This window comes from Anomaloglossus baeobatrachus, chromosome 7 (assembly GCF_048569485.1).
Source record: "Anomaloglossus baeobatrachus isolate aAnoBae1 chromosome 7, aAnoBae1.hap1, whole genome shotgun sequence".
In the NCBI taxonomy this organism is placed as follows: domain Eukaryota; kingdom Metazoa; phylum Chordata; class Amphibia; order Anura; family Aromobatidae; genus Anomaloglossus; species Anomaloglossus baeobatrachus.
The window spans coordinates 198,640,314-198,668,041 of NC_134359.1; the positions used below are offsets into that span (position 1 = coordinate 198,640,314).

The 27,728-nt window shown below is 41.3% G+C and overlaps 41 non-coding genes across 41 annotated transcripts; 22 read left to right on the forward strand and 19 right to left on the reverse strand.

Moving 5' to 3' along the window:
- Positions 1-44: 44 nt before the first annotated feature.
- TRNAT-AGU (transfer RNA threonine (anticodon AGU)) lies at positions 45-118 on the reverse strand. Its single transcript has one exon. It is a non-coding gene; the product is annotated as a tRNA-Thr (tRNA).
- Positions 119-476: 358 nt separating this feature from the next.
- TRNAS-GCU (transfer RNA serine (anticodon GCU)) lies at positions 477-558 on the forward strand. Its single transcript has one exon. It is a non-coding gene; the product is annotated as a tRNA-Ser (tRNA).
- A 774-nt stretch (positions 559-1,332) lies between these two features.
- On the reverse strand, positions 1,333-1,406 carry TRNAT-AGU (transfer RNA threonine (anticodon AGU)). Its single transcript has one exon. It is a non-coding gene; the product is annotated as a tRNA-Thr (tRNA).
- Positions 1,407-1,764: 358 nt separating this feature from the next.
- TRNAS-GCU (transfer RNA serine (anticodon GCU)) lies at positions 1,765-1,846 on the forward strand. Its single transcript has one exon. It is a non-coding gene; the product is annotated as a tRNA-Ser (tRNA).
- Positions 1,847-2,620: 774 nt separating this feature from the next.
- Positions 2,621-2,694, reverse strand: TRNAT-AGU (transfer RNA threonine (anticodon AGU)). The gene has a single exon. It is a non-coding gene; the product is annotated as a tRNA-Thr (tRNA).
- Positions 2,695-3,052: 358 nt separating this feature from the next.
- On the forward strand, positions 3,053-3,134 carry TRNAS-GCU (transfer RNA serine (anticodon GCU)). Its single transcript has one exon. It is a non-coding gene; the product is annotated as a tRNA-Ser (tRNA).
- A 774-nt stretch (positions 3,135-3,908) lies between these two features.
- TRNAT-AGU (transfer RNA threonine (anticodon AGU)) lies at positions 3,909-3,982 on the reverse strand. Its single transcript has one exon. It is a non-coding gene; the product is annotated as a tRNA-Thr (tRNA).
- Positions 3,983-4,340: 358 nt separating this feature from the next.
- TRNAS-GCU (transfer RNA serine (anticodon GCU)) lies at positions 4,341-4,422 on the forward strand. Its single transcript has one exon. It is a non-coding gene; the product is annotated as a tRNA-Ser (tRNA).
- A 774-nt stretch (positions 4,423-5,196) lies between these two features.
- Positions 5,197-5,270, reverse strand: TRNAT-AGU (transfer RNA threonine (anticodon AGU)). Its single transcript has one exon. It is a non-coding gene; the product is annotated as a tRNA-Thr (tRNA).
- Positions 5,271-5,628: 358 nt separating this feature from the next.
- Positions 5,629-5,710, forward strand: TRNAS-GCU (transfer RNA serine (anticodon GCU)). The gene has a single exon. It is a non-coding gene; the product is annotated as a tRNA-Ser (tRNA).
- Positions 5,711-6,484: 774 nt separating this feature from the next.
- On the reverse strand, positions 6,485-6,558 carry TRNAT-AGU (transfer RNA threonine (anticodon AGU)). Its single transcript has one exon. It is a non-coding gene; the product is annotated as a tRNA-Thr (tRNA).
- A 358-nt stretch (positions 6,559-6,916) lies between these two features.
- TRNAS-GCU (transfer RNA serine (anticodon GCU)) lies at positions 6,917-6,998 on the forward strand. Its single transcript has one exon. It is a non-coding gene; the product is annotated as a tRNA-Ser (tRNA).
- A 774-nt stretch (positions 6,999-7,772) lies between these two features.
- TRNAT-AGU (transfer RNA threonine (anticodon AGU)) lies at positions 7,773-7,846 on the reverse strand. Its single transcript has one exon. It is a non-coding gene; the product is annotated as a tRNA-Thr (tRNA).
- Positions 7,847-8,204: 358 nt separating this feature from the next.
- TRNAS-GCU (transfer RNA serine (anticodon GCU)) lies at positions 8,205-8,286 on the forward strand. Its single transcript has one exon. It is a non-coding gene; the product is annotated as a tRNA-Ser (tRNA).
- Positions 8,287-9,060: 774 nt separating this feature from the next.
- TRNAT-AGU (transfer RNA threonine (anticodon AGU)) lies at positions 9,061-9,134 on the reverse strand. The gene has a single exon. It is a non-coding gene; the product is annotated as a tRNA-Thr (tRNA).
- Positions 9,135-9,492: 358 nt separating this feature from the next.
- Positions 9,493-9,574, forward strand: TRNAS-GCU (transfer RNA serine (anticodon GCU)). Its single transcript has one exon. It is a non-coding gene; the product is annotated as a tRNA-Ser (tRNA).
- Positions 9,575-10,780: 1,206 nt separating this feature from the next.
- On the forward strand, positions 10,781-10,862 carry TRNAS-GCU (transfer RNA serine (anticodon GCU)). Its single transcript has one exon. It is a non-coding gene; the product is annotated as a tRNA-Ser (tRNA).
- Positions 10,863-11,636: 774 nt separating this feature from the next.
- Positions 11,637-11,710, reverse strand: TRNAT-AGU (transfer RNA threonine (anticodon AGU)). The gene has a single exon. It is a non-coding gene; the product is annotated as a tRNA-Thr (tRNA).
- A 358-nt stretch (positions 11,711-12,068) lies between these two features.
- Positions 12,069-12,150, forward strand: TRNAS-GCU (transfer RNA serine (anticodon GCU)). Its single transcript has one exon. It is a non-coding gene; the product is annotated as a tRNA-Ser (tRNA).
- A 774-nt stretch (positions 12,151-12,924) lies between these two features.
- Positions 12,925-12,998, reverse strand: TRNAT-AGU (transfer RNA threonine (anticodon AGU)). The gene has a single exon. It is a non-coding gene; the product is annotated as a tRNA-Thr (tRNA).
- A 358-nt stretch (positions 12,999-13,356) lies between these two features.
- TRNAS-GCU (transfer RNA serine (anticodon GCU)) lies at positions 13,357-13,438 on the forward strand. Its single transcript has one exon. It is a non-coding gene; the product is annotated as a tRNA-Ser (tRNA).
- A 774-nt stretch (positions 13,439-14,212) lies between these two features.
- On the reverse strand, positions 14,213-14,286 carry TRNAT-AGU (transfer RNA threonine (anticodon AGU)). The gene has a single exon. It is a non-coding gene; the product is annotated as a tRNA-Thr (tRNA).
- A 358-nt stretch (positions 14,287-14,644) lies between these two features.
- TRNAS-GCU (transfer RNA serine (anticodon GCU)) lies at positions 14,645-14,726 on the forward strand. Its single transcript has one exon. It is a non-coding gene; the product is annotated as a tRNA-Ser (tRNA).
- Positions 14,727-15,500: 774 nt separating this feature from the next.
- TRNAT-AGU (transfer RNA threonine (anticodon AGU)) lies at positions 15,501-15,574 on the reverse strand. The gene has a single exon. It is a non-coding gene; the product is annotated as a tRNA-Thr (tRNA).
- A 358-nt stretch (positions 15,575-15,932) lies between these two features.
- Positions 15,933-16,014, forward strand: TRNAS-GCU (transfer RNA serine (anticodon GCU)). Its single transcript has one exon. It is a non-coding gene; the product is annotated as a tRNA-Ser (tRNA).
- A 774-nt stretch (positions 16,015-16,788) lies between these two features.
- On the reverse strand, positions 16,789-16,862 carry TRNAT-AGU (transfer RNA threonine (anticodon AGU)). The gene has a single exon. It is a non-coding gene; the product is annotated as a tRNA-Thr (tRNA).
- Positions 16,863-17,220: 358 nt separating this feature from the next.
- Positions 17,221-17,302, forward strand: TRNAS-GCU (transfer RNA serine (anticodon GCU)). Its single transcript has one exon. It is a non-coding gene; the product is annotated as a tRNA-Ser (tRNA).
- Positions 17,303-18,076: 774 nt separating this feature from the next.
- Positions 18,077-18,150, reverse strand: TRNAT-AGU (transfer RNA threonine (anticodon AGU)). Its single transcript has one exon. It is a non-coding gene; the product is annotated as a tRNA-Thr (tRNA).
- A 358-nt stretch (positions 18,151-18,508) lies between these two features.
- TRNAS-GCU (transfer RNA serine (anticodon GCU)) lies at positions 18,509-18,590 on the forward strand. Its single transcript has one exon. It is a non-coding gene; the product is annotated as a tRNA-Ser (tRNA).
- A 774-nt stretch (positions 18,591-19,364) lies between these two features.
- On the reverse strand, positions 19,365-19,438 carry TRNAT-AGU (transfer RNA threonine (anticodon AGU)). The gene has a single exon. It is a non-coding gene; the product is annotated as a tRNA-Thr (tRNA).
- Positions 19,439-19,796: 358 nt separating this feature from the next.
- Positions 19,797-19,878, forward strand: TRNAS-GCU (transfer RNA serine (anticodon GCU)). Its single transcript has one exon. It is a non-coding gene; the product is annotated as a tRNA-Ser (tRNA).
- Positions 19,879-20,652: 774 nt separating this feature from the next.
- On the reverse strand, positions 20,653-20,726 carry TRNAT-AGU (transfer RNA threonine (anticodon AGU)). The gene has a single exon. It is a non-coding gene; the product is annotated as a tRNA-Thr (tRNA).
- A 358-nt stretch (positions 20,727-21,084) lies between these two features.
- On the forward strand, positions 21,085-21,166 carry TRNAS-GCU (transfer RNA serine (anticodon GCU)). Its single transcript has one exon. It is a non-coding gene; the product is annotated as a tRNA-Ser (tRNA).
- Positions 21,167-22,372: 1,206 nt separating this feature from the next.
- Positions 22,373-22,454, forward strand: TRNAS-GCU (transfer RNA serine (anticodon GCU)). The gene has a single exon. It is a non-coding gene; the product is annotated as a tRNA-Ser (tRNA).
- A 774-nt stretch (positions 22,455-23,228) lies between these two features.
- Positions 23,229-23,302, reverse strand: TRNAT-AGU (transfer RNA threonine (anticodon AGU)). Its single transcript has one exon. It is a non-coding gene; the product is annotated as a tRNA-Thr (tRNA).
- A 358-nt stretch (positions 23,303-23,660) lies between these two features.
- Positions 23,661-23,742, forward strand: TRNAS-GCU (transfer RNA serine (anticodon GCU)). Its single transcript has one exon. It is a non-coding gene; the product is annotated as a tRNA-Ser (tRNA).
- A 774-nt stretch (positions 23,743-24,516) lies between these two features.
- Positions 24,517-24,590, reverse strand: TRNAT-AGU (transfer RNA threonine (anticodon AGU)). The gene has a single exon. It is a non-coding gene; the product is annotated as a tRNA-Thr (tRNA).
- Positions 24,591-24,948: 358 nt separating this feature from the next.
- TRNAS-GCU (transfer RNA serine (anticodon GCU)) lies at positions 24,949-25,030 on the forward strand. Its single transcript has one exon. It is a non-coding gene; the product is annotated as a tRNA-Ser (tRNA).
- A 1,206-nt stretch (positions 25,031-26,236) lies between these two features.
- TRNAS-GCU (transfer RNA serine (anticodon GCU)) lies at positions 26,237-26,318 on the forward strand. The gene has a single exon. It is a non-coding gene; the product is annotated as a tRNA-Ser (tRNA).
- A 774-nt stretch (positions 26,319-27,092) lies between these two features.
- TRNAT-AGU (transfer RNA threonine (anticodon AGU)) lies at positions 27,093-27,166 on the reverse strand. Its single transcript has one exon. It is a non-coding gene; the product is annotated as a tRNA-Thr (tRNA).
- Positions 27,167-27,524: 358 nt separating this feature from the next.
- On the forward strand, positions 27,525-27,606 carry TRNAS-GCU (transfer RNA serine (anticodon GCU)). Its single transcript has one exon. It is a non-coding gene; the product is annotated as a tRNA-Ser (tRNA).
- The last annotated feature ends 122 nt before the right edge of the window (positions 27,607-27,728 follow it).

Below are 27,728 nucleotides of genomic sequence, written 5' to 3' on the forward strand. Positions count from 1 at the left end.
TGCCCTTTAAAAATCGAAACTTCTATACCGAGACTATGAAAAGAAGGCACTGCTGAGATTCGAACTCAGGATCTCCTGTTTACTAGACAGGCGCTTTAACCAACTAAGCCACAGCACCTCTTTTCCTACTGACCGATAGTAAAGCAGCTTCTGGTAGAGTGGCCTTTTCTGATCTTCTTCAGTGTCATCTGATGTCTAGAGACAAACTAATGCAAATGCTATCTGGGATAAACCAATTTTCAGGGCTTCAATACAGACACGACATTCAATCTTCAGTAAAAATACTGTTATTAAAACCCTGAGCATTAGCTCATTTCTGATATGGTTTGAGCTAGTCTAACTCTTTTCATTATCCAGTGTAGGAGATGTGATAAGCTCCATTTTGCCAGAGGCCGATACACAATCTTTAGCTCAATTGCACAGACTAGTCAATATCCTCATCAGATCATATCACCTGATTTCAGGTTTCTCATGTAGACGAGGTGGCCGAGTGGTTAAGGCGATGGACTGCTAATCCATTGTGCTCTGCATGCATGGGTTCGAATCCCATCCTCGTCGGTTTAATCTCCTTCTTCCGTGTTGAAAGGCTTAGTTCCATTTTCAACCCAGGCGGTGGATATTTGACCTTCTCAAATCTCTGAGATAGTGCAATGAAGGAATCATAAATCTGTGCTGTCTAAGTGCATAAAAAAGAGAAGACGTCATCCGATGTAGGATGGCATAAGGCATGCCAAATGAAAACGGTGGGTTTTATTTTGCCAGATTGAGCATTGGTTTATGGCTGGTAAGGTTTGCATTAGTCCAACTCCAGACACCAGACAATGAAGGAGAAGAGATAAGGCCCACTCCGTTAGAGGCCAACTTAAAACCTTCAGTGAAAAAGCAAAGACTCATCAAAATGCTCTTCAGATCTTATGGTCTGGTTTCTACGTTTTTGGGCAGAGAAGTTGGCTGTGAAGTTCAGGTGATGCATTAACAATACAGTCTATGGATTGAGCTGTTTATGCATGGTTTTGACTTCCATCTTTGTTCTTGTTGTTTTCTTGCCCTTTCACTGTTCAAGAAGACTGCTATCAAACTTTTCTAGCAGGGAGAGATGCGCATGGAAGCATTTCAATCTGGCAAAAGAAAACCACTGTTTTTATTTGGCATGCTTGGTGCCATCCTACATCGCACGACATCTTCTTCCTTCTGAGCACTTAGACAGCACATATTTATAATTCCTTCATTCAACTATCTCAGAGATGTGAGAAAGACAAATTTGACATTAGTCTCTCACTATGAAAGGTGCCCTTTAAAAATCGAAACTTCTATACCGAGACTATGAAAAGAAGGCACTGCTGAGATTCGAACTCAGGATCTCCTGTTTACTAGACAGGCGCTTTAACCAACTAAGCCACAGCACCTCTTTTCCTACTGACCGATAGTAAAGCAGCTTCTGGTAGAGTGGCCTTTTCTGATCTTCTTCAGTGTCATCTGATGTCTAGAGACAAACTAATGCAAATGCTATCTGGGATAAACCAATTTTCAGGGCTTCAATACAGACACGACATTCAATCTTCAGTAAAAATACTGTTATTAAAACCCTGAGCATTAGCTCATTTCTGATATGGTTTGAGCTAGTCTAACTCTTTTCATTATCCAGTGTAGGAGATGTGATAAGCTCCATTTTGCCAGAGACCGATACACAATCTTTAGCTCAATTGCACAGACTAGTCAATATCCTCATCAGATCATATCACCTGATTTCAGGTTTCTCATGTAGACGAGGTGGCCGAGTGGTTAAGGCGATGGACTGCTAATCCATTGTGCTCTGCATGCATGGGTTCGAATCCCATCCTCGTCGGTTTAATCTCCTTCTTCCGTGTTGAAAGGCTTAGTTCCATTTTCAACCCAGGCGGTGGATATTTGACCTTCTCAAATCTCTGAGATAGTGCAATGAAGGAATCATAAATCTGTGCTGTCTAAGTGCATAAAAAAGAGAAGACGTCATCCGATGTAGGATGGCATAAGGCATGCCAAATGAAAACGGTGGGTTTTATTTTGCCAGATTGAGCATTGGTTTATGGCTGGTAAGGTTTGCATTAGTCCAACTCCAGACACCAGACAATGAAGGAGAAGAGATAAGGCCCACTCCGTTAGAGGCCAACTTAAAACCTTCAGTGAAAAAGCAAAGACTCATCAAAATGCTCTTCAGATCTTATGGTCTGGTTTCTACGTTTTTGGGCAGAGAAGTTGGCTGTGAAGTTCAGGTGATGCATTAACAATACAGTCTATGGATTGAGCTGTTTATGCATGGTTTTGACTTCCATCTTTGTTCTTGTTGTTTTCTTGCCCTTTCACTGTTCAAGAAGACTGCTATCAAACTTTTCTAGCAGGGAGAGATGCGCATGGAAGCATTTCAATCTGGCAAAAGAAAACCACTGTTTTTATTTGGCATGCTTGGTGCCATCCTACATCGCACGACATCTTCTTCCTTCTGAGCACTTAGACAGCACATATTTATAATTCCTTCATTCAACTATCTCAGAGATGTGAGAAAGACAAATTTGACATTAGTCTCTCACTATGAAAGGTGCCCTTTAAAAATCGAAACTTCTATACCGAGACTATGAAAAGAAGGCACTGCTGAGATTCGAACTCAGGATCTCCTGTTTACTAGACAGGCGCTTTAACCAACTAAGCCACAGCACCTCTTTTCCTACTGACCGATAGTAAAGCAGCTTCTGGTAGAGTGGCCTTTTCTGATCTTCTTCAGTGTCATCTGATGTCTAGAGACAAACTAATGCAAATGCTATCTGGGATAAACCAATTTTCAGGGCTTCAATACAGACACGACATTCAATCTTCAGTAAAAATACTGTTATTAAAACCCTGAGCATTAGCTCATTTCTGATATGGTTTGAGCTAGTCTAACTCTTTTCATTATCCAGTGTAGGAGATGTGATAAGCTCCATTTTGCCAGAGACCGATACACAATCTTTAGCTCAATTGCACAGACTAGTCAATATCCTCATCAGATCATATCACCTGATTTCAGGTTTCTCATGTAGACGAGGTGGCCGAGTGGTTAAGGCGATGGACTGCTAATCCATTGTGCTCTGCATGCATGGGTTCGAATCCCATCCTCGTCGGTTTAATCTCCTTCTTCCGTGTTGAAAGGCTTAGTTCCATTTTCAACCCAGGCGGTGGATATTTGACCTTCTCAAATCTCTGAGATAGTGCAATGAAGGAATCATAAATCTGTGCTGTCTAAGTGCATAAAAAAGAGAAGACGTCATCCGATGTAGGATGGCATAAGGCATGCCAAATGAAAACGGTGGGTTTTATTTTGCCAGATTGAGCATTGGTTTATGGCTGGTAAGGTTTGCATTAGTCCAACTCCAGACACCAGACAATGAAGGAGAAGAGATAAGGCCCACTCCGTTAGAGGCCAACTTAAAACCTTCAGTGAAAAAGCAAAGACTCATCAAAATGCTCTTCAGATCTTATGGTCTGGTTTCTACGTTTTTGGGCAGAGAAGTTGGCTGTGAAGTTCAGGTGATGCATTAACAATACAGTCTATGGATTGAGCTGTTTATGCATGGTTTTGACTTCCATCTTTGTTCTTGTTGTTTTCTTGCCCTTTCACTGTTCAAGAAGACTGCTATCAAACTTTTCTAGCAGGGAGAGATGCGCATGGAAGCATTTCAATCTGGCAAAAGAAAACCACTGTTTTTATTTGGCATGCTTGGTGCCATCCTACATCGCATGACATCTTCTTCCTTCTGAGCACTTAGACAGCACATATTTATAATTCCTTCATTCAACTATCTCAGAGATGTGAGAAAGACAAATTTGACATTAGTCTCTCACTATGAAAGGTGCCCTTTAAAAATCGAAACTTCTATACCGAGACTATGAAAAGAAGGCACTGCTGAGATTCGAACTCAGGATCTCCTGTTTACTAGACAGGCGCTTTAACCAACTAAGCCACAGCACCTCTTTTCCTACTGACCGATAGTAAAGCAGCTTCTGGTAGAGTGGCCTTTTCTGATCTTCTTCAGTGTCATCTGATGTCTAGAGACAAACTAATGCAAATGCTATCTGGGATAAACCAATTTTCAGGGCTTCAATACAGACACGACATTCAATCTTCAGTAAAAATACTGTTATTAAAACCCTGAGCATTAGCTCATTTCTGATATGGTTTGAGCTAGTCTAACTCTTTTCATTATCCAGTGTAGGAGATGTGATAAGCTCCATTTTGCCAGAGGCCGATACACAATCTTTAGCTCAATTGCACAGACTAGTCAATATCCTCATCAGATCATATCACCTGATTTCAGGTTTCTCATGTAGACGAGGTGGCCGAGTGGTTAAGGCGATGGACTGCTAATCCATTGTGCTCTGCATGCATGGGTTCGAATCCCATCCTCGTCGGTTTAATCTCCTTCTTCCGTGTTGAAAGGCTTAGTTCCATTTTCAACCCAGGCGGTGGATATTTGACCTTCTCAAATCTCTGAGATAGTGCAATGAAGGAATCATAAATCTGTGCTGTCTAAGTGCATAAAAAAGAGAAGACGTCATCCGATGTAGGATGGCATAAGGCATGCCAAATGAAAACGGTGGGTTTTATTTTGCCAGATTGAGCATTGGTTTATGGCTGGTAAGGTTTGCATTAGTCCAACTCCAGACACCAGACAATGAAGGAGAAGAGATAAGGCCCACTCCGTTAGAGGCCAACTTAAAACCTTCAGTGAAAAAGCAAAGACTCATCAAAATGCTCTTCAGATCTTATGGTCTGGTTTCTACGTTTTTGGGCAGAGAAGTTGGCTGTGAAGTTCAGGTGATGCATTAACAATACAGTCTATGGATTGAGCTGTTTATGCATGGTTTTGACTTCCATCTTTGTTCTTGTTGTTTTCTTGCCCTTTCACTGTTCAAGAAGACTGCTATCAAACTTTTCTAGCAGGGAGAGATGCGCATGGAAGCATTTCAATCTGGCAAAAGAAAACCACTGTTTTTATTTGGCATGCTTGGTGCCATCCTACATCGCATGACATCTTCTTCCTTCTGAGCACTTAGACAGCACATATTTATAATTCCTTCATTCAACTATCTCAGAGATGTGAGAAAGACAAATTTGACATTAGTCTCTCACTATGAAAGGTGCCCTTTAAAAATCGAAACTTCTATACCGAGACTATGAAAAGAAGGCACTGCTGAGATTCGAACTCAGGATCTCCTGTTTACTAGACAGGCGCTTTAACCAACTAAGCCACAGCACCTCTTTTCCTACTGACCGATAGTAAAGCAGCTTCTGGTAGAGTGGCCTTTTCTGATCTTCTTCAGTGTCATCTGATGTCTAGAGACAAACTAATGCAAATGCTATCTGGGATAAACCAATTTTCAGGGCTTCAATACAGACACGACATTCAATCTTCAGTAAAAATACTGTTATTAAAACCCTGAGCATTAGCTCATTTCTGATATGGTTTGAGCTAGTCTAACTCTTTTCATTATCCAGTGTAGGAGATGTGATAAGCTCCATTTTGCCAGAGGCCGATACACAATCTTTAGCTCAATTGCACAGACTAGTCAATATCCTCATCAGATCATATCACCTGATTTCAGGTTTCTCATGTAGACGAGGTGGCCGAGTGGTTAAGGCGATGGACTGCTAATCCATTGTGCTCTGCATGCATGGGTTCGAATCCCATCCTCGTCGGTTTAATCTCCTTCTTCCGTGTTGAAAGGCTTAGTTCCATTTTCAACCCAGGCGGTGGATATTTGACCTTCTCAAATCTCTGAGATAGTGCAATGAAGGAATCATAAATCTGTGCTGTCTAAGTGCATAAAAAAGAGAAGACGTCATCCGATGTAGGATGGCATAAGGCATGCCAAATGAAAACGGTGGGTTTTATTTTGCCAGATTGAGCATTGGTTTATGGCTGGTAAGGTTTGCATTAGTCCAACTCCAGACACCAGACAATGAAGGAGAAGAGATAAGGCCCACTCCGTTAGAGGCCAACTTAAAACCTTCAGTGAAAAAGCAAAGACTCATCAAAATGCTCTTCAGATCTTATGGTCTGGTTTCTACGTTTTTGGGCAGAGAAGTTGGCTGTGAAGTTCAGGTGATGCATTAACAATACAGTCTATGGATTGAGCTGTTTATGCATGGTTTTGACTTCCATCTTTGTTCTTGTTGTTTTCTTGCCCTTTCACTGTTCAAGAAGACTGCTATCAAACTTTTCTAGCAGGGAGAGATGCGCATGGAAGCATTTCAATCTGGCAAAAGAAAACCACTGTTTTTATTTGGCATGCTTGGTGCCATCCTACATCGCATGACATCTTCTTCCTTCTGAGCACTTAGACAGCACATATTTATAATTCCTTCATTCAACTATCTCAGAGATGTGAGAAAGACAAATTTGACATTAGTCTCTCACTATGAAAGGTGCCCTTTAAAAATCGAAACTTCTATACCGAGACTATGAAAAGAAGGCACTGCTGAGATTCGAACTCAGGATCTCCTGTTTACTAGACAGGCGCTTTAACCAACTAAGCCACAGCACCTCTTTTCCTACTGACCGATAGTAAAGCAGCTTCTGGTAGAGTGGCCTTTTCTGATCTTCTTCAGTGTCATCTGATGTCTAGAGACAAACTAATGCAAATGCTATCTGGGATAAACCAATTTTCAGGGCTTCAATACAGACACGACATTCAATCTTCAGTAAAAATACTGTTATTAAAACCCTGAGCATTAGCTCATTTCTGATATGGTTTGAGCTAGTCTAACTCTTTTCATTATCCAGTGTAGGAGATGTGATAAGCTCCATTTTGCCAGAGGCCGATACACAATCTTTAGCTCAATTGCACAGACTAGTCAATATCCTCATCAGATCATATCACCTGATTTCAGGTTTCTCATGTAGACGAGGTGGCCGAGTGGTTAAGGCGATGGACTGCTAATCCATTGTGCTCTGCATGCATGGGTTCGAATCCCATCCTCGTCGGTTTAATCTCCTTCTTCCGTGCTGAAAGGCTTAGTTCCATTTTCAACCCAGGCGGTGGATATTTGACCTTCTCAAATCTCGGAGATAGTGCAATGAAGGAATCATAAATCTGTGCTGTCTAAGTGCATAAAAAAGAGAAGACGTCATCCGATGTAGGATGGCATAAGGCATGCCAAATGAAAACGGTGGGTTTTATTTTGCCAGATTGAGCATTGGTTTATGGCTGGTAAGGTTTGCATTAGTCCAACTCCAGACACCAGACAATGAAGGAGAAGAGATAAGGCCCACTCCGTTAGAGGCCAACTTAAAACCTTCAGTGAAAAAGCAAAGACTCATCAAAATGCTCTTCAGATCTTATGGTCTGGTTTCTACGTTTTTGGGCAGAGAAGTTGGCTGTGAAGTTCAGGTGATGCATTAACAATACAGTCTATGGATTGAGCTGTTTATGCATGGTTTTGACTTCCATCTTTGTTCTTGTTGTTTTCTTGCCCTTTCACTGTTCAAGAAGACTGCTATCAAACTTTTCTAGCAGGGAGAGATGCGCATGGAAGCATTTCAATCTGGCAAAAGAAAACCACTGTTTTTATTTGGCATGCTTGGTGCCATCCTACATCGCATGACATCTTCTTCCTTCTGAGCACTTAGACAGCACATATTTATAATTCCTTCATTCAACTATCTCAGAGATGTGAGAAAGACAAATTTGACATTAGTCTCTCACTATGAAAGGTGCCCTTTAAAAATCGAAACTTCTATACCGAGACTATGAAAAGAAGGCACTGCTGAGATTCGAACTCAGGATCTCCTGTTTACTAGACAGGCGCTTTAACCAACTAAGCCACAGCACCTCTTTTCCTACTGACCGATAGTAAAGCAGCTTCTGGTAGAGTGGCCTTTTCTGATCTTCTTCAGTGTCATCTGATGTCTAGAGACAAACTAATGCAAATGCTATCTGGGATAAACCAATTTTCAGGGCTTCAATACAGACACGACATTCAATCTTCAGTAAAAATACTGTTATTAAAACCCTGAGCATTAGCTCATTTCTGATATGGTTTGAGCTAGTCTAACTCTTTTCATTATCCAGTGTAGGAGATGTGATAAGCTCCATTTTGCCAGAGGCCGATACACAATCTTTAGCTCAATTGCACAGACTAGTCAATATCCTCATCAGATCATATCACCTGATTTCAGGTTTCTCATGTAGACGAGGTGGCCGAGTGGTTAAGGCGATGGACTGCTAATCCATTGTGCTCTGCATGCATGGGTTCGAATCCCATCCTCGTCGGTTTAATCTCCTTCTTCCGTGTTGAAAGGCTTAGTTCCATTTTCAACCCAGGCGGTGGATATTTGACCTTCTCAAATCTCTGAGATAGTGCAATGAAGGAATCATAAATCTGTGCTGTCTAAGTGCATAAAAAAGAGAAGACGTCATCCGATGTAGGATGGCATAAGGCATGCCAAATGAAAACGGTGGGTTTTATTTTGCCAGATTGAGCATTGGTTTATGGCTGGTAAGGTTTGCATTAGTCCAACTCCAGACACCAGACAATGAAGGAGAAGAGATAAGGCCCACTCCGTTAGAGGCCAACTTAAAACCTTCAGTGAAAAAGCAAAGACTCATCAAAATGCTCTTCAGATCTTATGGTCTGGTTTCTACGTTTTTGGGCAGAGAAGTTGGCTGTGAAGTTCAGGTGATGCATTAACAATACAGTCTATGGATTGAGCTGTTTATGCATGGTTTTGACTTCCATCTTTGTTCTTGTTGTTTTCTTGCCCTTTCACTGTTCAAGAAGACTGCTATCAAACTTTTCTAGCAGGGAGAGATGCGCATGGAAGCATTTCAATCTGGCAAAAGAAAACCACTGTTTTTATTTGGCATGCTTGGTGCCATCCTACATCGCATGACATCTTCTTCCTTCTGAGCACTTAGACAGCACATATTTATAATTCCTTCATTCAACTATCTCAGAGATGTGAGAAAGACAAATTTGACATTAGTCTCTCACTATGAAAGGTGCCCTTTAAAAATCGAAACTTCTATACCGAGACTATGAAAAGAAGGCACTGCTGAGATTCGAACTCAGGATCTCCTGTTTACTAGACAGGCGCTTTAACCAACTAAGCCACAGCACCTCTTTTCCTACTGACCGATAGTAAAGCAGCTTCTGGTAGAGTGGCCTTTTCTGATCTTCTTCAGTGTCATCTGATGTCTAGAGACAAACTAATGCAAATGCTATCTGGGATAAACCAATTTTCAGGGCTTCAATACAGACACGACATTCAATCTTCAGTAAAAATACTGTTATTAAAACCCTGAGCATTAGCTCATTTCTGATATGGTTTGAGCTAGTCTAACTCTTTTCATTATCCAGTGTAGGAGATGTGATAAGCTCCATTTTGCCAGAGGCCGATACACAATCTTTAGCTCAATTGCACAGACTAGTCAATATCCTCATCAGATCATATCACCTGATTTCAGGTTTCTCATGTAGACGAGGTGGCCGAGTGGTTAAGGCGATGGACTGCTAATCCATTGTGCTCTGCATGCATGGGTTCGAATCCCATCCTCGTCGGTTTAATCTCCTTCTTCCGTGTTGAAAGGCTTAGTTCCATTTTCAACCCAGGCGGTGGATATTTGACCTTCTCAAATCTCTGAGATAGTGCAATGAAGGAATCATAAATCTGTGCTGTCTAAGTGCATAAAAAAGAGAAGACGTTATCCGATGTAGGATGGCATAAGGCATGCCAAATGAAAACGGTGGGTTTTATTTTGCCAGATTGAGCATTGGTTTATGGCTGGTAAGGTTTGCATTAGTCCAACTCCAGACACCAGACAATGAAGGAGAAGAGATAAGGCCCACTCCGTTAGAGGCCAACTTAAAACCTTCAGTGAAAAAGCAAAGACTCATCAAAATGCTCTTCAGATCTTATGGTCTGGTTTCTACGTTTTTGGGCAGAGAAGTTGGCTGTGAAGTTCAGGTGATGCATTAACAATACAGTCTATGGATTGAGCTGTTTATGCATGGTTTTGACTTCCATCTTTGTTCTTGTTGTTTTCTTGCCCTTTCACTGTTCAAGAAGACTGCTATCAAACTTTTCTAGCAGGGAGAGATGCGCATGGAAGCATTTCAATCTGGCAAAAGAAAACCACTGTTTTTATTTGGCATGCTTGGTGCCATCCTACATCGCATGACATCTTCTTCCTTCTGAGCACTTAGACAGCACATATTTATAATTCCTTCATTCAACTATCTCAGAGATGTGAGAAAGACAAATTTGACATTAGTCTCTCACTATGAAAGGTGCCCTTTAAAAATCGAAACTTCTATACCGAGACTATGAAAAGAAGGCACTGCTGAGATTCGAACTCAGGATCTCCTTTTTACTAGACAGGCGCTTTAACCAACTAAGCCACAGCACCTCTTTTCCTACTGACCGATAGTAAAGCAGCTTCTGGTAGAGTGGCCTTTTCTGATCTTCTTCAGTGTCATCTGATGTCTAGAGACAAACTAATGCAAATGCTATCTGGGATAAACCAATTTTCAGGGCTTCAATACAGACACGACATTCAATCTTCAGTAAAAATACTGTTATTAAAACCCTGAGCATTAGCTCATTTCTGATATGGTTTGAGCTAGTCTAACTCTTTTCATTATCCAGTGTAGGAGATGTGATAAGCTCCATTTTGCCAGAGGCCGATACACAATCTTTAGCTCAATTGCACAGACTAGTCAATATCCTCATCAGATCATATCACCTGATTTCAGGTTTCTCATGTAGACGAGGTGGCCGAGTGGTTAAGGCGATGGACTGCTAATCCATTGTGCTCTGCATGCATGGGTTCGAATCCCATCCTCGTCGGTTTAATCTCCTTCTTCCGTGTTGAAAGGCTTAGTTCCATTTTCAACCCAGGCGGTGGATATTTGACCTTCTCAAATCTCTGAGATAGTGCAATGAAGGAATCATAAATCTGTGCTGTCTAAGTGCATAAAAAAGAGAAGACGTCATCCGATGTAGGATGGCATAAGGCATGCCAAATGAAAACGGTGGGTTTTATTTTGCCAGATTGAGCATTGGTTTATGGCTGGTAAGGTTTGCATTAGTCCAACTCCAGACACCAGACAATGAAGGAGAAGAGATAAGGCCCACTCCGTTAGAGGCCAACTTAAAACCTTCAGTGAAAAAGCAAAGACTCATCAAAATGCTCTTCAGATCTTATGGTCTGGTTTCTACGTTTTTGGGCAGAGAAGTTGGCTGTGAAGTTCAGGTGATGCATTAACAATACAGTCTATGGATTGAGCTGTTTATGCATGGTTTTGACTTCCATCTTTGTTCTTGTTGTTTTCTTGCCCTTTCACTGTTCAAGAAGACTGCTATCAAACTTTTCTAGCAGGGAGAGATGCGCATGGAAGCATTTCAATCTGGCAAAAGAAAACCACTGTTTTTATTTGGCATGCTTGGTGCCATCCTACATCGCATGACATCTTCTTCCTTCTGAGCACTTAGACAGCACATATTTATAATTCCTTCATTCAACTATCTCAGAGATGTGAGAAAGACAAATTTGACATTAGTCTCTCACTATGAAAGGTGCCCTTTAAAAATCGAAACTTCTATACCGAGACTATGAAAAGAAGGCACTGCTGAGATTCGAACTCAGGATCTCCTGTTTACTAGACAGGCGCTTTAACCAACTAAGCCACAGCACCTCTTTTCCTACTGACCGATAGTAAAGCAGCTTCTGGTAGAGTGGCCTTTTCTGATCTTCTTCAGTGTCATCTGATGTCTAGAGACAAACTAATGCAAATGCTATCTGGGATAAACCAATTTTCAGGGCTTCAATACAGACACGACATTCAATCTTCAGTAAAAATACTGTTATTAAAACCCTGAGCATTAGCTCATTTCTGATATGGTTTGAGCTAGTCTAACTCTTTTCATTATCCAGTGTAGGAGATGTGATAAGCTCCATTTTGCCAGAGGCCGATACACAATCTTTAGCTCAATTGCACAGACTAGTCAATATCCTCATCAGATCATATCACCTGATTTCAGGTTTCTCATGTAGACGAGGTGGCCGAGTGGTTAAGGCGATGGACTGCTAATCCATTGTGCTCTGCATGCATGGGTTCGAATCCCATCCTCGTCGGTTTAATCTCCTTCTTCCGTGTTGAAAGGCTTAGTTCCATTTTCAACCCAGGCGGTGGATATTTGACCTTCTCAAATCTCTGAGATAGTGCAATGAAGGAATCATAAATCTGTGCTGTCTAAGTGCATAAAAAAGAGAAGACGTCATCCGATGTAGGATGGCATAAGGCATGCCAAATGAAAACGGTGGGTTTTATTTTGCCAGATTGAGCATTGGTTTATGGCTGGTAAGGTTTGCATTAGTCCAACTCCAGACACCAGACAATGAAGGAGAAGAGATAAGGCCCACTCCGTTAGAGGCCAACTTAAAACCTTCAGTGAAAAAGCAAAGACTCATCAAAATGCTCTTCAGATCTTATGGTCTGGTTTCTACGTTTTTGGGCAGAGAAGTTGGCTGTGAAGTTCAGGTGATGCATTAACAATACAGTCTATGGATTGAGCTGTTTATGCATGGTTTTGACTTCCATCTTTGTTCTTGTTGTTTTCTTGCCCTTTCACTGTTCAAGAAGACTGCTATCAAACTTTTCTAGCAGGGAGAGATGCGCATGGAAGCATTTCAATCTGGCAAAAGAAAACCACTGTTTTTATTTGGCATGCTTGGTGCCATCCTACATCGCATGACATCTTCTTCCTTCTGAGCACTTAGACAGCACATATTTATAATTCCTTCATTCAACTATCTCAGAGATGTGAGAAAGACAAATTTGACATTAGTCTCTCACTATGAAAGGTGCCCTTTAAAAATCGAAACTTCTATACCGAGACTATGAAAAGAAGGCACTGCTGAGATTCGAACTCAGGATCTCCTGTTTACTAGACAGGCGCTTTAACCAACTAAGCCACAGCACCTCTTTTCCTACTGACCGATAGTAAAGCAGCTTCTGGTAGAGTGGCCTTTTCTGATCTTCTTCAGTGTCATCTGATGTCTAGAGACAAACTAATGCAAATGCTATCTGGGATAAACCAATTTTCAGGGCTTCAATACAGACACGACATTCAATCTTCAGTAAAAATACTGTTATTAAAACCCTGAGCATTAGCTCATTTCTGATATGGTTTGAGCTAGTCTAACTCTTTTCATTATCCAGTGTAGGAGATGTGATAAGCTCCATTTTGCCAGAGGCCGATACACAATCTTTAGCTCAATTGCACAGACTAGTCAATATCCTCATCAGATCATATCACCTGATTTCAGGTTTCTCATGTAGACGAGGTGGCCGAGTGGTTAAGGCGATGGACTGCTAATCCATTGTGCTCTGCATGCATGGGTTCGAATCCCATCCTCGTCGGTTTAATCTCCTTCTTCCGTGTTGAAAGGCTTAGTTCCATTTTCAACCCAGGCGGTGGATATTTGACCTTCTCAAATCTCTGAGATAGTGCAATGAAGGAATCATAAATCTGTGCTGTCTAAGTGCATAAAAAAGAGAAGACGTCATCCGATGTAGGATGGCATAAGGCATGCCAAATGAAAACGGTGGGTTTTATTTTGCCAGATTGAGCATTGGTTTATGGCTGGTAAGGTTTGCATTAGTCCAACTCCAGACACCAGACAATGAAGGAGAAGAGATAAGGCCCACTCCGTTAGAGGCCAACTTAAAACCTTCAGTGAAAAAGCAAAGACTCATCAAAATGCTCTTCAGATCTTATGGTCTGGTTTCTACGTTTTTGGGCAGAGAAGTTGGCTGTGAAGTTCAGGTGATGCATTAACAATACAGTCTATGGATTGAGCTGTTTATGCATGGTTTTGACTTCCATCTTTGTTCTTGTTGTTTTCTTGCCCTTTCACTGTTCAAGAAGACTGCTATCAAACTTTTCTAGCAGGGAGAGATGCGCATGGAAGCATTTCAATCTGGCAAAAGAAAACCACTGTTTTTATTTGGCATGCTTGGTGCCATCCTACATCGCATGACATCTTCTTCCTTCTGAGCACTTAGACAGCACATATTTATAATTCCTTCATTCAACTATCTCAGAGATGTGAGAAAGACAAATTTGACATTAGTCTCTCACTATGAAAGGTGCCCTTTAAAAATCGAAACTTCTATACCGAGACTATGAAAAGAAGGCACTGCTGAGATTCGAACTCAGGATCTCCTGTTTACTAGACAGGCGCTTTAACCAACTAAGCCACAGCACCTCTTTTCCTACTGACCGATAGTAAAGCAGCTTCTGGTAGAGTGGCCTTTTCTGATCTTCTTCAGTGTCATCTGATGTCTAGAGACAAACTAATGCAAATGCTATCTGGGATAAACCAATTTTCAGGGCTTCAATACAGACACGACATTCAATCTTCAGTAAAAATACTGTTATTAAAACCCTGAGCATTAGCTCATTTCTGATATGGTTTGAGCTAGTCTAACTCTTTTCATTATCCAGTGTAGGAGATGTGATAAGCTCCATTTTGCCAGAGGCCGATACACAATCTTTAGCTCAATTGCACAGACTAGTCAATATCCTCATCAGATCATATCACCTGATTTCAGGTTTCTCATGTAGACGAGGTGGCCGAGTGGTTAAGGCGATGGACTGCTAATCCATTGTGCTCTGCATGCATGGGTTCGAATCCCATCCTCGTCGGTTTAATCTCCTTCTTCCGTGTTGAAAGGCTTAGTTCCATTTTCAACCCAGGCGGTGGATATTTGACCTTCTCAAATCTCTGAGATAGTGCAATGAAGGAATCATAAATCTGTGCTGTCTAAGTGCATAAAAAAGAGAAGACGTCATCCGATGTAGGATGGCATAAGGCATGCCAAATGAAAACGGTGGGTTTTATTTTGCCAGATTGAGCATTGGTTTATGGCTGGTAAGGTTTGCATTAGTCCAACTCCAGACACCAGACAATGAAGGAGAAGAGATAAGGCCCACTCCGTTAGAGGCCAACTTAAAACCTTCAGTGAAAAAGCAAAGACTCATCAAAATGCTCTTCAGATCTTATGGTCTGGTTTCTACGTTTTTGGGCAGAGAAGTTGGCTGTGAAGTTCAGGTGATGCATTAACAATACAGTCTATGGATTGAGCTGTTTATGCATGGTTTTGACTTCCATCTTTGTTCTTGTTGTTTTCTTGCCCTTTCACTGTTCAAGAAGACTGCTATCAAACTTTTCTAGCAGGGAGAGATGCGCATGGAAGCATTTCAATCTGGCAAAAGAAAACCACTGTTTTTATTTGGCATGCTTGGTGCCATCCTACATCGCATGACATCTTCTTCCTTCTGAGCACTTAGACAGCACATATTTATAATTCCTTCATTCAACTATCTCAGAGATGTGAGAAAGACAAATTTGACATTAGTCTCTCACTATGAAAGGTGCCCTTTAAAAATCGAAACTTCTATACCGAGACTATGAAAAGAAGGCACTGCTGAGATTCGAACTCAGGATCTCCTGTTTACTAGACAGGCGCTTTAACCAACTAAGCCACAGCACCTCTTTTCCTACTGACCGATAGTAAAGCAGCTTCTGGTAGAGTGGCCTTTTCTGATCTTCTTCAGTGTCATCTGATGTCTAGAGACAAACTAATGCAAATGCTATCTGGGATAAACCAATTTTCAGGGCTTCAATACAGACACGACATTCAATCTTCAGTAAAAATACTGTTATTAAAACCCTGAGCATTAGCTCATTTCTGATATGGTTTGAGCTAGTCTAACTCTTTTCATTATCCAGTGTAGGAGATGTGATAAGCTCCATTTTGCCAGAGGCCGATACACAATCTTTAGCTCAATTGCACAGACTAGTCAATATCCTCATCAGATCATATCACCTGATTTCAGGTTTCTCATGTAGACGAGGTGGCCGAGTGGTTAAGGCGATGGACTGCTAATCCATTGTGCTCTGCATGCATGGGTTCGAATCCCATCCTCGTCGGTTTAATCTCCTTCTTCCGTGTTGAAAGGCTTAGTTCCATTTTCAACCCAGGCGGTGGATATTTGACCTTCTCAAATCTCTGAGATAGTGCAATGAAGGAATCATAAATCTGTGCTGTCTAAGTGCATAAAAAAGAGAAGACGTCATCCGACGTAGGATGGCATAAGGCATGCCAAATGAAAACGGTGGGTTTTATTTTGCCAGATTGAGCATTGGTTTATGGCTGGTAAGGTTTGCATTAGTCCAACTCCAGACACCAGACAATGAAGGAGAAGAGATAAGGCCCACTCCGTTAGAGGCCAACTTAAAACCTTCAGTGAAAAAGCAAAGACTCATCAAAATGCTCTTCAGATCTTATGGTCTGGTTTCTACGTTTTTGGGCAGAGAAGTTGGCTGTGAAGTTCAGGTGATGCATTAACAATACAGTCTATGGATTGAGCTGTTTATGCATGGTTTTGACTTCCATCTTTGTTCTTGTTGTTTTCTTGCCCTTTCACTGTTCAAGAAGACTGCTATCAAACTTTTCTAGCAGGGAGAGATGCGCATGGAAGCATTTCAATCTGGCAAAAGAAAACCACTGTTTTTATTTGGCATGCTTGGTGCCATCCTACATCGCATGACATCTTCTTCCTTCTGAGCACTTAGACAGCACATATTTATAATTCCTTCATTCAACTATCTCAGAGATGTGAGAAAGACAAATTTGACATTAGTCTCTCACTATGAAAGGTGCCCTTTAAAAATCGAAACTTCTATACCGAGACTATGAAAAGAAGGCACTGCTGAGATTCGAACTCAGGATCTCCTGTTTACTAGACAGGCGCTTTAACCAACTAAGCCACAGCACCTCTTTTCCTACTGACCGATAGTAAAGCAGCTTCTGGTAGAGTGGCCTTTTCTGATCTTCTTCAGTGTCATCTGATGTCTAGAGACAAACTAATGCAAATGCTATCTGGGATAAACCAATTTTCAGGGCTTCAATACAGACACGACATTCAATCTTCAGTAAAAATACTGTTATTAAAACCCTGAGCATTAGCTCATTTCTGATATGGTTTGAGCTAGTCTAACTCTTTTCATTATCCAGTGTAGGAGATGTGATAAGCTCCATTTTGCCAGAGGCCGATACACAATCTTTAGCTCAATTGCACAGACTAGTCAATATCCTCATCAGATCATATCACCTGATTTCAGGTTTCTCATGTAGACGAGGTGGCCGAGTGGTTAAGGCGATGGACTGCTAATCCATTGTGCTCTGCATGCATGGGTTCGAATCCCATCCTCGTCGGTTTAATCTCCTTCTTCCGTGTTGAAAGGCTTAGTTCCATTTTCAACCCAGGCGGTGGATATTTGACCTTCTCAAATCTCTGAGATAGTGCAATGAAGGAATCATAAATCTGTGCTGTCTAAGTGCATAAAAAAGAGAAGACGTCATCCGATGTAGGATGGCATAAGGCATGCCAAATGAAAACGGTGGGTTTTATTTTGCCAGATTGAGCATTGGTTTATGGCTGGTAAGGTTTGCATTAGTCCAACTCCAGACACCAGACAATGAAGGAGAAGAGATAAGGCCCACTCCGTTAGAGGCCAACTTAAAACCTTCAGTGAAAAAGCAAAGACTCATCAAAATGCTCTTCAGATCTTATGGTCTGGTTTCTACGTTTTTGGGCAGAGAAGTTGGCTGTGAAGTTCAGGTGATGCATTAACAATACAGTCTATGGATTGAGCTGTTTATGCATGGTTTTGACTTCCATCTTTGTTCTTGTTGTTTTCTTGCCCTTTCACTGTTCAAGAAGACTGCTATCAAACTTTTCTAGCAGGGAGAGATGCGCATGGAAGCATTTCAATCTGGCAAAAGAAAACCACTGTTTTTATTTGGCATGCTTGGTGCCATCCTACATCGCATGACATCTTCTTCCTTCTGAGCACTTAGACAGCACATATTTATAATTCCTTCATTCAACTATCTCAGAGATGTGAGAAAGACAAATTTGACATTAGTCTCTCACTATGAAAGGTGCCCTTTAAAAATCGAAACTTCTATACCGAGACTATGAAAAGAAGGCACTGCTGAGATTCGAACTCAGGATCTCCTGTTTACTAGACAGGCGCTTTAACCAACTAAGCCACAGCACCTCTTTTCCTACTGACCGATAGTAAAGCAGCTTCTGGTAGAGTGGCCTTTTCTGATCTTCTTCAGTGTCATCTGATGTCTAGAGACAAACTAATGCAAATGCTATCTGGGATAAACCAATTTTCAGGGCTTCAATACAGACACGACATTCAATCTTCAGTAAAAATACTGTTATTAAAACCCTGAGCATTAGCTCATTTCTGATATGGTTTGAGCTAGTCTAACTCTTTTCATTATCCAGTGTAGGAGATGTGATAAGCTCCATTTTGCCAGAGGCCGATACACAATCTTTAGCTCAATTGCACAGACTAGTCAATATCCTCATCAGATCATATCACCTGATTTCAGGTTTCTCATGTAGACGAGGTGGCCGAGTGGTTAAGGCGATGGACTGCTAATCCATTGTGCTCTGCATGCATGGGTTCGAATCCCATCCTCGTCGGTTTAATCTCCTTCTTCCGTGTTGAAAGGCTTAGTTCCATTTTCAACCCAGGCGGTGGATATTTGACCTTCTCAAATCTCTGAGATAGTGCAATGAAGGAATCATAAATCTGTGCTGTCTAAGTGCATAAAAAAGAGAAGACGTCATCCGATGTAGGATGGCATAAGGCATGCCAAATGAAAACGGTGGGTTTTATTTTGCCAGATTGAGCATTGGTTTATGGCTGGTAAGGTTTGCATTAGTCCAACTCCAGACACCAGACAATGAAGGAGAAGAGATAAGGCCCACTCCGTTAGAGGCCAACTTAAAACCTTCAGTGAAAAAGCAAAGACTCATCAAAATGCTCTTCAGATCTTATGGTCTGGTTTCTACGTTTTTGGGCAGAGAAGTTGGCTGTGAAGTTCAGGTGATGCATTAACAATACAGTCTATGGATTGAGCTGTTTATGCATGGTTTTGACTTCCATCTTTGTTCTTGTTGTTTTCTTGCCCTTTCACTGTTCAAGAAGACTGCTATCAAACTTTTCTAGCAGGGAGAGATGCGCATGGAAGCATTTCAATCTGGCAAAAGAAAACCACTGTTTTTATTTGGCATGCTTGGTGCCATCCTACATCGCATGACATCTTCTTCCTTCTGAGCACTTAGACAGCACATATTTATAATTCCTTCATTCAACTATCTCAGAGATGTGAGAAAGACAAATTTGACATTAGTCTCTCACTATGAAAGGTGCCCTTTAAAAATCGAAACTTCTATACCGAGACTATGAAAAGAAGGCACTGCTGAGATTCGAACTCAGGATCTCCTGTTTACTAGACAGGCGCTTTAACCAACTAAGCCACAGCACCTCTTTTCCTACTGACCGATAGTAAAGCAGCTTCTGGTAGAGTGGCCTTTTCTGATCTTCTTCAGTGTCATCTGATGTCTAGAGACAAACTAATGCAAATGCTATCTGGGATAAACCAATTTTCAGGGCTTCAATACAGACACGACATTCAATCTTCAGTAAAAATACTGTTATTAAAACCCTGAGCATTAGCTCATTTCTGATATGGTTTGAGCTAGTCTAACTCTTTTCATTATCCAGTGTAGGAGATGTGATAAGCTCCATTTTGCCAGAGGCCGATACACAATCTTTAGCTCAATTGCACAGACTAGTCAATATCCTCATCAGATCATATCACCTGATTTCAGGTTTCTCATGTAGACGAGGTGGCCGAGTGGTTAAGGCGATGGACTGCTAATCCATTGTGCTCTGCATGCATGGGTTCGAATCCCATCCTCGTCGGTTTAATCTCCTTCTTCCGTGTTGAAAGGCTTAGTTCCATTTTCAACCCAGGCGGTGGATATTTGACCTTCTCAAATCTCTGAGATAGTGCAATGAAGGAATCATAAATCTGTGCTGTCTAAGTGCATAAAAAAGAGAAGACGTCATCCGATGTAGGATGGCATAAGGCATGCCAAATGAAAACGGTGGGTTTTATTTTGCCAGATTGAGCATTGGTTTATGGCTGGTAAGGTTTGCATTAGTCCAACTCCAGACACCAGACAATGAAGGAGAAGAGATAAGGCCCACTCCGTTAGAGGCCAACTTAAAACCTTCAGTGAAAAAGCAAAGACTCATCAAAATGCTCTTCAGATCTTATGGTCTGGTTTCTACGTTTTTGGGCAGAGAAGTTGGCTGTGAAGTTCAGGTGATGCATTAACAATACAGTCTATGGATTGAGCTGTTTATGCATGGTTTTGACTTCCATCTTTGTTCTTGTTGTTTTCTTGCCCTTTCACTGTTCAAGAAGACTGCTATCAAACTTTTCTAGCAGGGAGAGATGCGCATGGAAGCATTTCAATCTGGCAAAAGAAAACCACTGTTTTTATTTGGCATGCTTGGTGCCATCCTACATCGCATGACATCTTCTTCCTTCTGAGCACTTAGACAGCACATATTTATAATTCCTTCATTCAACTATCTCAGAGATGTGAGAAAGACAAATTTGACATTAGTCTCTCACTATGAAAGGTGCCCTTTAAAAATCGAAACTTCTATACCGAGACTATGAAAAGAAGGCACTGCTGAGATTCGAACTCAGGATCTCCTGTTTACTAGACAGGCGCTTTAACCAACTAAGCCACAGCACCTCTTTTCCTACTGACCGATAGTAAAGCAGCTTCTGGTAGAGTGGCCTTTTCTGATCTTCTTCAGTGTCATCTGATGTCTAGAGACAAACTAATGCAAATGCTATCTGGGATAAACCAATTTTCAGGGCTTCAATACAGACACGACATTCAATCTTCAGTAAAAATACTGTTATTAAAACCCTGAGCATTAGCTCATTTCTGATATGGTTTGAGCTAGTCTAACTCTTTTCATTATCCAGTGTAGGAGATGTGATAAGCTCCATTTTGCCAGAGGCCGATACACAATCTTTAGCTCAATTGCACAGACTAGTCAATATCCTCATCAGATCATATCACCTGATTTCAGGTTTCTCATGTAGACGAGGTGGCCGAGTGGTTAAGGCGATGGACTGCTAATCCATTGTGCTCTGCATGCATGGGTTCGAATCCCATCCTCGTCGGTTTAATCTCCTTCTTCCGTGTTGAAAGGCTTAGTTCCATTTTCAACCCAGGCGGTGGATATTTGACCTTCTCAAATCTCTGAGATAGTGCAATGAAGGAATCATAAATCTGTGCTGTCTAAGTGCATAAAAAAGAGAAGACGTCATCCGATGTAGGATGGCATAAGGCATGCCAAATGAAAACGGTGGGTTTTATTTTGCCAGATTGAGCATTGGTTTATGGCTGGTAAGGTTTGCATTAGTCCAACTCCAGACACCAGACAATGAAGGAGAAGAGATAAGGCCCACTCCGTTAGAGGCCAACTTAAAACCTTCAGTGAAAAAGCAAAGACTCATCAAAATGCTCTTCAGATCTTATGGTCTGGTTTCTACGTTTTTGGGCAGAGAAGTTGGCTGTGAAGTTCAGGTGATGCATTAACAATACAGTCTATGGATTGAGCTGTTTATGCATGGTTTTGACTTCCATCTTTGTTCTTGTTGTTTTCTTGCCCTTTCACTGTTCAAGAAGACTGCTATCAAACTTTTCTAGCAGGGAGAGATGCGCATGGAAGCATTTCAATCTGGCAAAAGAAAACCACTGTTTTTATTTGGCATGCTTGGTGCCATCCTACATCGCATGACATCTTCTTCCTTCTGAGCACTTAGACAGCACATATTTATAATTCCTTCATTCAACTATCTCAGAGATGTGAGAAAGACAAATTTGACATTAGTCTCTCACTATGAAAGGTGCCCTTTAAAAATCGAAACTTCTATACCGAGACTATGAAAAGAAGGCACTGCTGAGATTCGAACTCAGGATCTCCTTTTTACTAGACAGGCGCTTTAACCAACTAAGCCACAGCACCTCTTTTCCTACTGACCGATAGTAAAGCAGCTTCTGGTAGAGTGGCCTTTTCTGATCTTCTTCAGTGTCATCTGATGTCTAGAGACAAACTAATGCAAATGCTATCTGGGATAAACCAATTTTCAGGGCTTCAATACAGACACGACATTCAATCTTCAGTAAAAATACTGTTATTAAAACCCTGAGCATTAGCTCATTTCTGATATGGTTTGAGCTAGTCTAACTCTTTTCATTATCCAGTGTAGGAGATGTGATAAGCTCCATTTTGCCAGAGGCCGATACACAATCTTTAGCTCAATTGCACAGACTAGTCAATATCCTCATCAGATCATATCACCTGATTTCAGGTTTCTCATGTAGACGAGGTGGCCGAGTGGTTAAGGCGATGGACTGCTAATCCATTGTGCTCTGCATGCATGGGTTCGAATCCCATCCTCGTCGGTTTAATCTCCTTCTTCCGTGTTGAAAGGCTTAGTTCCATTTTCAACCCAGGCGGTGGATATTTGACCTTCTCAAATCTCTGAGATAGTGCAATGAAGGAATCATAAATCTGTGCTGTCTAAGTGCATAAAAAAGAGAAGACGTCATCCGATGTAGGATGGCATAAGGCATGCCAAATGAAAACGGTGGGTTTTATTTTGCCAGATTGAGCATTGGTTTATGGCTGGTAAGGTTTGCATTAGTCCAACTCCAGACACCAGACAATGAAGGAGAAGAGATAAGGCCCACTCCGTTAGAGGCCAACTTAAAACCTTCAGTGAAAAAGCAAAGACTCATCAAAATGCTCTTCAGATCTTATGGTCTGGTTTCTACGTTTTTGGGCAGAGAAGTTGGCTGTGAAGTTCAGGTGATGCATTAACAATACAGTCTATGGATTGAGCTGTTTATGCATGGTTTTGACTTCCATCTTTGTTCTTGTTGTTTTCTTGCCCTTTCACTGTTCAAGAAGACTGCTATCAAACTTTTCTAGCAGGGAGAGATGCGCATGGAAGCATTTCAATCTGGCAAAAGAAAACCACTGTTTTTATTTGGGATGCTTGGTGCCATCCTACATCGCATGACATCTTCTTCCTTCTGAGCACTTAGACAGCACATATTTATAATTCCTTCATTCAACTATCTCAGAGATGTGAGAAAGACAAATTTGACATTAGTCTCTCACTATGAAAGGTGCCCTTTAAAAATCGAAACTTCTATACCGAGACTATGAAAAGAAGGCACTGCTGAGATTCGAACTCAGGATCTCCTGTTTACTAGACAGGCGCTTTAACCAACTAAGCCACAGCACCTCTTTTCCTACTGACCGATAGTAAAGCAGCTTCTGGTAGAGTGGCCTTTTCTGATCTTCTTCAGTGTCATCTGATGTCTAGAGACAAACTAATGCAAATGCTATCTGGGATAAACCAATTTTCAGGGCTTCAATACAGACACGACATTCAATCTTCAGTAAAAATACTGTTATTAAAACCCTGAGCATTAGCTCATTTCTGATATGGTTTGAGCTAGTCTAACTCTTTTCATTATCCAGTGTAGGAGATGTGATAAGCTCCATTTTGCCAGAGGCCGATACACAATCTTTAGCTCAATTGCACAGACTAGTCAATATCCTCATCAGATCATATCACCTGATTTCAGGTTTCTCATGTAGACGAGGTGGCCGAGTGGTTAAGGCGATGGACTGCTAATCCATTGTGCTCTGCATGCATGGGTTCGAATCCCATCCTCGTCGGTTTAATCTCCTTCTTCCGTGTTGAAAGGCTTAGTTCCATTTTCAACCCAGGCGGTGGATATTTGACCTTCTCAAATCTCTGAGATAGTGCAATGAAGGAATCATAAATCTGTGCTGTCTAAGTGCATAAAAAAGAGAAGACGTCATCCGATGTAGGATGGCATAAGGCATGCCAAATGAAAACGGTGGGTTTTATTTTGCCAGATTGAGCATTGGTTTATGGCTGGTAAGGTTTGCATTAGTCCAACTCCAGACACCAGACAATGAAGGAGAAGAGATAAGGCCCACTCCGTTAGAGGCCAACTTAAAACCTTCAGTGAAAAAGCAAAGACTCATCAAAATGCTCTTCAGATCTTATGGTCTGGTTTCTACGTTTTTGGGCAGAGAAGTTGGCTGTGAAGTTCAGGTGATGCATTAACAATACAGTCTATGGATTGAGCTGTTTATGCATGGTTTTGACTTCCATCTTTGTTCTTGTTGTTTTCTTGCCCTTTCACTGTTCAAGAAGACTGCTATCAAACTTTTCTAGCAGGGAGAGATGCGCATGGAAGCATTTCAATCTGGCAAAAGAAAACCACTGTTTTTATTTGGCATGCTTGGTGCCATCCTACATCGCATGACATCTTCTTCCTTCTGAGCACTTAGACAGCACATATTTATAATTCCTTCATTCAACTATCTCAGAGATGTGAGAAAGACAAATTTGACATTAGTCTCTCACTATGAAAGGTGCCCTTTAAAAATCGAAACTTCTATACCGAGACTATGAAAAGAAGGCACTGCTGAGATTCGAACTCAGGATCTCCTGTTTACTAGACAGGCGCTTTAACCAACTAAGCCACAGCACCTCTTTTCCTACTGACCGATAGTAAAGCAGCTTCTGGTAGAGTGGCCTTTTCTGATCTTCTTCAGTGTCATCTGATGTCTAGAGACAAACTAATGCAAATGCTATCTGGGATAAACCAATTTTCAGGGCTTCAATACAGACACGACATTCAATCTTCAGTAAAAATACTGTTATTAAAACCCTGAGCATTAGCTCATTTCTGATATGGTTTGAGCTAGTCTAACTCTTTTCATTATCCAGTGTAGGAGATGTGATAAGCTCCATTTTGCCAGAGGCCGATACACAATCTTTAGCTCAATTGCACAGACTAGTCAATATCCTCATCAGATCATATCACCTGATTTCAGGTTTCTCATGTAGACGAGGTGGCCGAGTGGTTAAGGCGATGGACTGCTAATCCATTGTGCTCTGCATGCATGGGTTCGAATCCCATCCTCGTCGGTTTAATCTCCTTCTTCCGTGTTGAAAGGCTTAGTTCCATTTTCAACCCAGGCGGTGGATATTTGACCTTCTCAAATCTCTGAGATAGTGCAATGAAGGAATCATAAATCTGTGCTGTCTAAGTGCATAAAAAAGAGAAGACGTCATCCGATGTAGGATGGCATAAGGCATGCCAAATGAAAACGGTGGGTTTTATTTTGCCAGATTGAGCATTGGTTTATGGCTGGTAAGGTTTGCATTAGTCCAACTCCAGACACCAGACAATGAAGGAGAAGAGATAAGGCCCACTCCGTTAGAGGCCAACTTAAAACCTTCAGTGAAAAAGCAAAGACTCATCAAAATGCTCTTCAGATCTTATGGTCTGGTTTCTACGTTTTTGGGCAGAGAAGTTGGCTGTGAAGTTCAGGTGATGCATTAACAATACAGTCTATGGATTGAGCTGTTTATGCATGGTTTTGACTTCCATCTTTGTTCTTGTTGTTTTCTTGCCCTTTCACTGTTCAAGAAGACTGCTATCAAACTTTTCTAGCAGGGAGAGATGCGCATGGAAGCATTTCAATCTGGCAAAAGAAAACCACTGTTTTTATTTGGCATGCTTGGTGCCATCCTACATCGCATGACATCTTCTTCCTTCTGAGCACTTAGACAGCACATATTTATAATTCCTTCATTCAACTATCTCAGAGATGTGAGAAAGACAAATTTGACATTAGTCTCTCACTATGAAAGGTGCCCTTTAAAAATCGAAACTTCTATACCGAGACTATGAAAAGAAGGCACTGCTGAGATTCGAACTCAGGATCTCCTTTTTACTAGACAGGCGCTTTAACCAACTAAGCCACAGCACCTCTTTTCCTACTGACCGATAGTAAAGCAGCTTCTGGTAGAGTGGCCTTTTCTGATCTTCTTCAGTGTCATCTGATGTCTAGAGACAAACTAATGCAAATGCTATCTGGGATAAACCAATTTTCAGGGCTTCAATACAGACACGACATTCAATCTTCAGTAAAAATACTGTTATTAAAACCCTGAGCATTAGCTCATTTCTGATATGGTTTGAGCTAGTCTAACTCTTTTCATTATCCAGTGTAGGAGATGTGATAAGCTCCATTTTGCCAGAGGCCGATACACAATCTTTAGCTCAATTGCACAGACTAGTCAATATCCTCATCAGATCATATCACCTGATTTCAGGTTTCTCATGTAGACGAGGTGGCCGAGTGGTTAAGGCGATGGACTGCTAATCCATTGTGCTCTGCATGCATGGGTTCGAATCCCATCCTCGTCGGTTTAATCTCCTTCTTCCGTGTTGAAAGGCTTAGTTCCATTTTCAACCCAGGCGGTGGATATTTGACCTTCTCAAATCTCTGAGATAGTGCAATGAAGGAATCATAAATCTGTGCTGTCTAAGTGCATAAAAAAGAGAAGACGTCATCCGATGTAGGATGGCATAAGGCATGCCAAATGAAAACGGTGGGTTTTATTTTGCCAGATTGAGCATTGGTTTATGGCTGGTAAGGTTTGCATTAGTCCAACTCCAGACACCAGACAATGAAGGAGAAGAGATAAGGCCCACTCCGTTAGAGGCCAACTTAAAACCTTCAGTGAAAAAGCAAAGACTCATCAAAATGCTCTTCAGATCTTATGGTCTGGTTTCTACGTTTTTGGGCAGAGAAGTTGGCTGTGAAGTTCAGGTGATGCATTAACAATACAGTCTATGGATTGAGCTGTTTATGCATGGTTTTGACTTCCATCTTTGTTCTTGTTGTTTTCTTGCCCTTTCACTGTTCAAGAAGACTGCTATCAAACTTTTCTAGCAGGGAGAGATGCGCATGGAAGCATTTCAATCTGGCAAAAGAAAACCACTGTTTTTATTTGGCATGCTTGGTGCCATCCTACATCGCATGACATCTTCTTCCTTCTGAGCACTTAGACAGCACATATTTATAATTCCTTCATTCAACTATCTCAGAGATGTGAGAAAGACAAATTTGACATTAGTCTCTCACTATGAAAGGTGCCCTTTAAAAATCGAAACTTCTATACCGAGACTATGAAAAGAAGGCACTGCTGAGATTCGAACTCAGGATCTCCTGTTTACTAGACAGGCGCTTTAACCAACTAAGCCACAGCACCTCTTTTCCTACTGACCGATAGTAAAGCAGCTTCTGGTAGAGTGGCCTTTTCTGATCTTCTTCAGTGTCATCTGATGTCTAGAGACAAACTAATGCAAATGCTATCTGGGATAAACCAATTTTCAGGGCTTCAATACAGACACGACATTCAATCTTCAGTAAAAATACTGTTATTAAAACCCTGAGCATTAGCTCATTTCTGATATGGTTTGAGCTAGTCTAACTCTTTTCATTATCCAGTGTAGGAGATGTGATAAGCTCCATTTTGCCAGAGGCCGATACACAATCTTTAGCTCAATTGCACAGACTAGTCAATATCCTCATCAGATCATATCACCTGATTTCAGGTTTCTCATGTAGACGAGGTGGCCGAGTGGTTAAGGCGATGGACTGCTAATCCATTGTGCTCTGCATGCATGGGTTCGAATCCCATCCTCGTCGGTTTAATCTCCTTCTTCCGTGTTGAAAGGCTTAGTTCCATTTTCAACCCAGGCGGTGGATATTTGACCTTCTCAAATCTCTGAGATAGTGCAATGAAGGAATCATAAATCTGTGCTGTCTAA